The following is a 7,247-nucleotide window of genomic DNA, read 5'->3' on the forward strand; positions in this document are numbered from 1 at the left end:
GGTCCGTAAGGCTGGTGGTGGTGCCCATTGGCGTGTGATTGGACCTGAGGGTTTGCTGCTGCTGTTGCTATTCTGCACCCCAAGAGGTGGATTTTGGGGTCTACTGCAGCTGTTGGACAAGCAGGCTGGGGGGTGAGCCAAGCATGAAAGCAGTACTGTGTTGCCATTTAGATTGTCATTTAACAACTTTGTTTGCCAAAAATTCTTGCTAACAATCCTGAATCCAATTTCAATATTTTTTAAAAAAAAAATCAATATCTTAGCCAAAAACAGAAAATTAAGTTGTTGACAATTATTAGTGACAGGTTTGGTTTGGGGCAGGGAGTGGGCCAGTTTTCATCAGAGAAACAAAAAATGTTGACTGACTTTCCTATAGCCTGTTACTCCTGATAAGAGCCCTCTAGCAACTGTAATATGCTCATCTCCTTACTGGTGTATAGAGCAGGGGTCGGCAACCTACGGCACATGTGCCAAAGGTGGCAGGTGAGCTGATTTTTGGTGGTACGCAGCGGCAGGCTGAGCGGCTCAGCCCATCACTGCTCTGGGGTTCCAGCTGCTGCCCTATTGCCAGCTGGGATACCGGCCGTCGGCCCCACTCAGCACCTGCTGCTGGCCTGGGGACCCCCAAGGAACCCCAGGCTGGCAGCGGGCTGAGCAGGCCGGCTGAACCACTGCTGTCAGCCTGGGGTTCCATTCACTCAGCCGGCAGCGGGCTGAGTGGGCTGGTGGCGGGCTGAGCAGGGCCGGTGGGGGGGTTGAGTGGCTCAGTCTGCTGCCAGTCTGGGGTGCCGGCAGCACTCAGCCTACTGCTACTCCGGGGTTCCGGCTGCCGGCCCCTTGCCAGTCAGGAGCCCAGCCGCCGGCCCGACTCTGCCTCCTGCCAGCCTGGGTGAGCAGAATTCCAGGCTGGTAGTGGGCTGAGGGGGGTTGGCGGCCGGGATCCTGGCTGGCAGGAGTTGGTGGTCAGAACCCCAGACCAGCAGCGGGCTGAGCAGGGCCTGGGATCCTTGTCTAGGGTTCCAGCCACCAGTCCCGCTCAGCCGCTGCCGGTCTGGGGTTCCATTTACTCAGCTGGCAGTGGCCTGAGCAGGACCAGTGGCCAGGACCTCAGATAATAACAATAGTTTATTTATATAATATACACATAGAGAGAGACCTTCTACAAACGTTAAAATGTATTACTGGCACGAGAAAACTTAAGTTACAGTGAACTTGGCACACCACGTCTGAAAGGTTGCCGATCACTGCTCTGGGGTTCCAGCTGCTGCCCTATTGCCAGCTGGGATACCGGCCGTCGGCCCCACTCAGCACCTGCTGCTGGCCTGGGGACCCCCAAGGAACCCCAGGCTGGCAGCGGGCTGAGCAGGCCGGCTGAACCACTGCTGTCAGCCTGGGGTTCCATTCACTCAGCCGGCAGCGGGCTGAGTGGGCTGGTGGCGGGCTGAGCAGGGCCGGTGGGGGGGGTTGAGTGGCTCAGTCTGCTGCCAGTCTGGGGTGCCGGCAGCACTCAGCCTACTGCTACTCCGGGGTTCCGGCTGCCGGCCCCTTGCCAGTCAGGAGCCCAGCCGCCGGCCCAACTCTGCCTCCTGCCAGCCTGGGTGAGCAGAATTCCAGGCTGGTAGTGGGCTGAGGGGGGTTGGCGGCCGGGATCCTGGCTGGCAGGAGTTGGTGGTCAGAACCCCAGACCAGCAGCGGGCTGAGCAGGGCCTGGGATCCTTGTCTAGGGTTCCAGCCACCAGTCCCGCTCAGCCGCTGCCGGTCTGGGGTTCCATTTACTCAGCTGGCAGTGGCCTGAGCAGGACCAGTGGCCAGGACCTCAGATAATAACAATAGTTTATTTATATAATATACACATAGAGAGAGACCTTCTACAAACGTTAAAATGTATTACTGGCACGAGAAAACTTAAGTTACAGTGAACTTGGCACACCACTTCTGAAAGGTTGCCGACCCCTGGTATAGACTGACCATATGTTGTACTAAGATTCTCCTGCTTTTTTTTTTCCTGTGAGTCTGTATAGCTTTTGCCAGCCCAGAAGTTGGGCAGCCAATGTTTTACGTTTTCACAATGTTTTCTCCAACTTTCATAAAGTAAATTCATTATGAGTTAAAAAGGCCAGGGACACTTCCTTGTGAAGAATCTGTACAGCAGATCATGCTACAGCTGTGAAAATGTCAGTTTTTGATGGAACTTTAGAGGCAGTGATTTATCATTTATTTTATCATGTGAATGTGCTGCTATTGCTAATGTCTTTCCAAACAAAATAAGGCACAATAGGACTTCTGTAACATTTCTGTGCTACCTTAATGTAGATGAGTTGATGCTGTGCTGACTTCATTTTGGTCACTTTGTGCTTTACCTAGCAGTAAAACTAGGGTTATATTTTCCCACTGTTTGGAAACCCAGCTTATTAAACTGATTTTGCAGCCAAAAAAGCCAGAAAGATTGCTTTTAATTAAAAACAAATTTTGGTTCAATACCTCTTCATATAAATTTCCAATAAAAATTAGACAAATTAAAAAAATTATATTATTTGCATCATTCTGTCAAATCAGAATTTTTTCTATAGTGCTACTTCTTTAGTGCTAGTGCATCAGCATTACAGCATGCTTCATTAAGTTAAACTGGTTTTAATAACGTGAATGTGGCAATTTTTCCAATACTGTATGCTTATATTTGTGTTGCTAAGAGCAGATCAGGCACAGGGGCACCAGTTTAATAATCTCGCCTAGGGCACCATAAATCCTAAGGACGGCCCTGGTGTGAGGAGATGGGGAGGGAGGAGGAGCCGAGCCTCGGCTGAGGCGGCGGTGAGAGGGGCTCCCGGAGCGTGTGAGGAGCCGGGGAAGGAGTGGGAGCCGAGCCTGGGCTGAGGCGGCGGTGAGAGGGGCTCCCGGAGCGTGTGAGGAGATGGGGAGGGAGGGGGAGCCGAGCCCGGGCTGAGGCGGAGGTGAGAGGGGCTCCCGGAGCGTGTGAGGAGATGGGGAGGGAGGAGGAGCCGAGCCCGGGCTGAGGCGGCGGTGAGAGGGGCTCCTGGAGCGTGTGAGGAGCCAGGGAAGGAGGGGGAGCCGAGCCTGGGCTGAGGCGGCGGTGAGAGGGGCTCCCGGAGCGTGTGAGGAGCCAGGGAAGGAGGAGGAGCCGAGCCTGGGCTGAGGCGGCGGTGAGAGGGGCTCCCGGAGCGTGTGAGGAGATGGGGAGGGAGGGGGAGCCGAGCCCGGGCTGAGGCGGCGGTGAGAGGGGCTCCTGGAGCGTGTGAGGAGATGGGGAGTGAGGAGGAGCCGAGCCCGGGCTGAGGCGGAGGTGAGAGGGGCTCCCGGAGCGTGTGAGGAGCCGGGGAAGGAGTGGGAGCCGAGCCTGGGCTGAGGCGGCGGTGAGAGGGGCTCCCGGAGCGTGTGAGGAGCCGGGGAAGGAGTGGGAGCCGAGCCTGGGCTGAGGCGGCGGTGAGAGGGGCTCCAGGAGCGTGTGAGGAGATGGGGAGGGGGGCGGAGCCGAGCCTGGGCTGAGGCGGCGGCGAGAGGGGCTCCCGGAGCGTGTGAGGACCCTGGGACGGAGGGGGAGCCGAGCCCGCTCTGAGGCGGCGGTGAGAGGGGCTCCCGGAGCGTGTGAGGAGATGGGGAGGGAGGGGGAGCCGAGCCTGGGCTGAGGCGGCAGTGAGAGGGCCTCCCGGAGTGTGTGAGGAGCCAGGGAAGGAGGGAGAGCCGAGCCTGGGCTGAGGCGGAGGCGAGAGGGGCTCCTGGAGCGTGTGAGGAGACGGGGAGGGAGGAGGAGCCGAGCCTGGGCTGAGGCGGCAGTGAGAGGGGCTCCCGGAGCGTGTGAGGAGCCAGGGAAGGAGGGGGAGCCGAGCCTGGGCTGAGGCGGCGGTGAGAGGGGCTCCCGGAGCGTGTGAGGAGATGGGGAGGGAGGGGGAGCCGAGCCTGGGCTGAGGCGGCGGTGAGAGGGACTCCCGGAGTGTGTGAGGAGCCAGGGAAGGAGGGGGAGCTGAGCCTGGGCTGAGGCGGAGGCGAGAGGGGCTCCCGGAATGTGTGAGGGAAGGAAGTGGGGCCCAGGATGCAGGGAGGAAGACGAGGTCCTGCTGCCTCTGCCACTCCGGGCGGCGCTGCATTTCCCTGCCAGAGTGGGCTGGGCAGGGCGTTGCTGGGCTGGGCAGGGGGCCTGGATCCTGGCTCAGGCGAGTGGCTGCTCCAGAGCTGGCTCCGGGCAATGCCGCCCCAAGCAAAAAAATAAAAAATAAAAATAAAAAAAGGGGGGGGCGGAGTGTAGCCCCTTAGAAAGTGCCGCCCCAAGCACATGCTTGGAGGGCTGGTGCCTAGAGCCGGCCTTGCTGATAGCTTTGGATCCAAAAGCAAGCCCGAAAGCCTGTATGAATGCAAATTACCTAGCTGATGGTGGAAGGAGAGATCTGCCCATAAGTAGCAGCATAAAGGAGCTGCAAATAATGAATACATCTGGTCAGCAAACAAGCTACTGGAAGATTCAGATTGTGGCCCTCCAGGAAAGGGAGGTGAAAAAACAAGTCAAGCCTGAAAATAAGGGGGACAGGTTAACCCTAAGGGTGTGTGTGTGTGTGTGTGTGTGTACAGTGCTAAAGCTAAATCTAAAGGTGTCTCTCACCACCTGAGAATAAACTTAAAGCTTAGTACAGCAGAGAAACTATTGCAAACCTGGTCTGTTGTACAAGAGGGGACACTGAGGCACACCACCTCATGAATTTCATAAATGACCAGCGAGTGGGGTAATTCACTATCTGACGATAGACCACAGTAAGGACAGCCTGGAGGTAATTATTCTGTTTTTCCTGCAATTAGCAAGGACATTTGTAAAAGGAAGTGGTATTATTATTAAGCACTAATCTGTCCCCACCAACGGGGTGGAAGGGTGGAAATTGTTTATTTTGTTTTTCAGACACTCTACAAGCAAGCTGGCACCAGCAAAAGACTAACCCATAATACCATGAATCTATGTTTTGTGTTGTTTGTCTGTGGTGTTTGTCTTGTTGTTAGCATTGTTGTGTTTCAATGAACAGAAAAACCTCATGACATGAGTGGGGATGGCTTCAAAAGGTTGACCTGGGGGAAGATGTGTATGGAAATTCAAAATGCTCGACAAGGAGGCCAGCACCTGTGTAATAGCTACCGTGGTATCTGGAAGTGAATCGGCAGCTAAGGTGGGCCCCACAAGCCATATGGGAATAATGAGAAGGGGATTTGCTCTCTGGGAATCAATGGAGGGGTGTATAAAATGGTGTAAATCCAGAGAAGATGTTTGAACGTGCCCCTCCTGATGGCCATGGAGGAGCACACCCAATGGCCCGTGGCAAGGGGTGGACAATTGGGTGTACTGTGTATGAGGTGTTTTGCTGGAAATGTACATATTACGGGGGCACAATTACACCAGCCCCTAACCAAATTCCACACTACACACTGCTCTCTGGGCTTTGGCGCACAGATAGATCTGTGACTCTTACTGCTGTGAATAATCGAACCAGTGCATACAGCCTGATTCCACACCATGAGGTTAAGTTGGTTTGGACAATAACCCATTTCTCTGTGGACATTCAATGGACTTATGAAATGGACAAAAGCACGAAAACCTGCAGCGGCAGCGTATTGCAACTGCCAGCAACTGGACATGTTAAGGGCTTGACCCCGTCAAAGGAGGAGAGGAGGTGTTTCGGTGGTGGCCGGGATGTTGGACCATGCTGCAGTGCTCAGGTCTCTCGGTGTTGCTGTGGATTATTACAGCGGCTGGTGTATTGCTAAGTATACTTGTGTTACGTTGCCTATGGAAATAACCTAGAAGTAATGGAGTAAGCCCCTCCCCCCTGTACTAGACAACTTGGACCCAACCTTCCCGGGCCCACTATAGTGGGAAGTCTGGAACACTAATTGGAACAGGTGTGGCACGCCCGTACGAGAGACGGTGCAGGGCACTGTACTACGCACGGGGCAGTGGGACAAATGGAATATCAACACCTTCCACCTTGATGCCTGGCCCTATCAGGAAATGTGTCACCATATGTCCTATAAAAGCAGCAAAGAATCCTGTGGCACCTTATAGACTAACAGACGTTTTGCAGCATGAGCTTTCGTGGGTGAATACCCACTTCTTCGGATGCAAGACTTGCATCCGAAGAAGTGGGTATTCACCCACGAAAGCTCATGCTGCAAAATGTCTGTTAGTCTATAAGGTGCCACAGGATTCTTTGCTGCTTTTACAGAACCAGACTAACACGGCTACCCCTCTGATACTTGACATATGTCCTATGTTTTGCTAAGGGGGAGAATGGGAGCAGGGACACAGGCAAGGCTCTGTGGTGTCAGGGCTGGGATGGGGACACTGAGGAAGGAAACTGGAATCATTGCTTGCTGGAAGTTCAATCTAATAAACATCTCATTGTTTGCACCTTCGGACTTTGGGTATTGCTGCTCTGTGTGTATGCAAGAAGGACCTGGTAATGGGAGGGTGAAGGGATAAACCCTCTAACACTAACTAACATCTACCACATTTCAACCTCTTCTTTTCACACCATTGCTCATTCTCAGGGGCTGCTTTGTCTCCAGACAGATCCCTTCTCTTTCAGGACTGCCTTGCTCTTTCCCTCTGTTTCACTCACTGAGGTGTGGGAGTAAACACTCCCCTTCCCTCTAGTCTCAGACAAACACTAGCATTAATTGCTTGCTACTGAGGGGTTAGAAAGCATTTGTCAAGATGCCATTTCTGGGGCATTTTTCCCAAGATCCAGTATTTTGTGTTCAAACATCTCCCAGCTTCCTTGGTGAAAATAAGGCCAAGGTTTCCTTGCAGTATAGAGGCAGTTTTTCACCCCAGATGGGACTTGAACCCACAATCTCTGACTTAGAAAGCCATTGCCTTGTCCATTAGGCCACTGGGGCTCTGTGAAAAAGTGGCAATTCAATCTCCTAAATGCATATTTCTCATATTAACTTGGAAGCCAAATACCCTCTTTCTGCACCTTACAGAAATGTCTGCATCCCCTGGCAGCGAGGCTACTGGGGAGGTCGCTTACAGAGCTGAGCACCACTTTTCTGCCAGCCATCTTTAGAGAAGAAGGCTCTTTCCCCTGACAGCCACACAGCGCTGCCTAGTGCCCCGAGAGCCTCCCTCGTGTTCTCCCACAGCAGCTGCCTGCCGGTGTGGGTGGGAAAAGGGGACCAGGAAGCAGTGCGGCCTCATTACGGGACAAGAGGCCCTCACCACCCCCAGGCCTGCCTCCTGCCTTCAGCCC

The 7,247-nt window shown here is 54.1% G+C and overlaps 1 non-coding gene across 1 annotated transcript; it reads right to left on the reverse strand.

The window, feature by feature from the left end:
- Positions 1–6,821: 6,821 nt before the first annotated feature.
- On the reverse strand, positions 6,822–6,894 carry TRNAR-UCU. The gene has a single exon. It is a non-coding gene; the product is annotated as a tRNA-Arg (tRNA).
- Between the last annotated feature and the right edge of the window lie 353 nt (positions 6,895–7,247).

Source organism: Mauremys mutica, unplaced genomic scaffold, assembly GCF_020497125.1.
Source record: "Mauremys mutica isolate MM-2020 ecotype Southern unplaced genomic scaffold, ASM2049712v1 Super-Scaffold_100089, whole genome shotgun sequence".
NCBI lineage: Eukaryota > Metazoa > Chordata > Testudines > Geoemydidae > Mauremys > Mauremys mutica.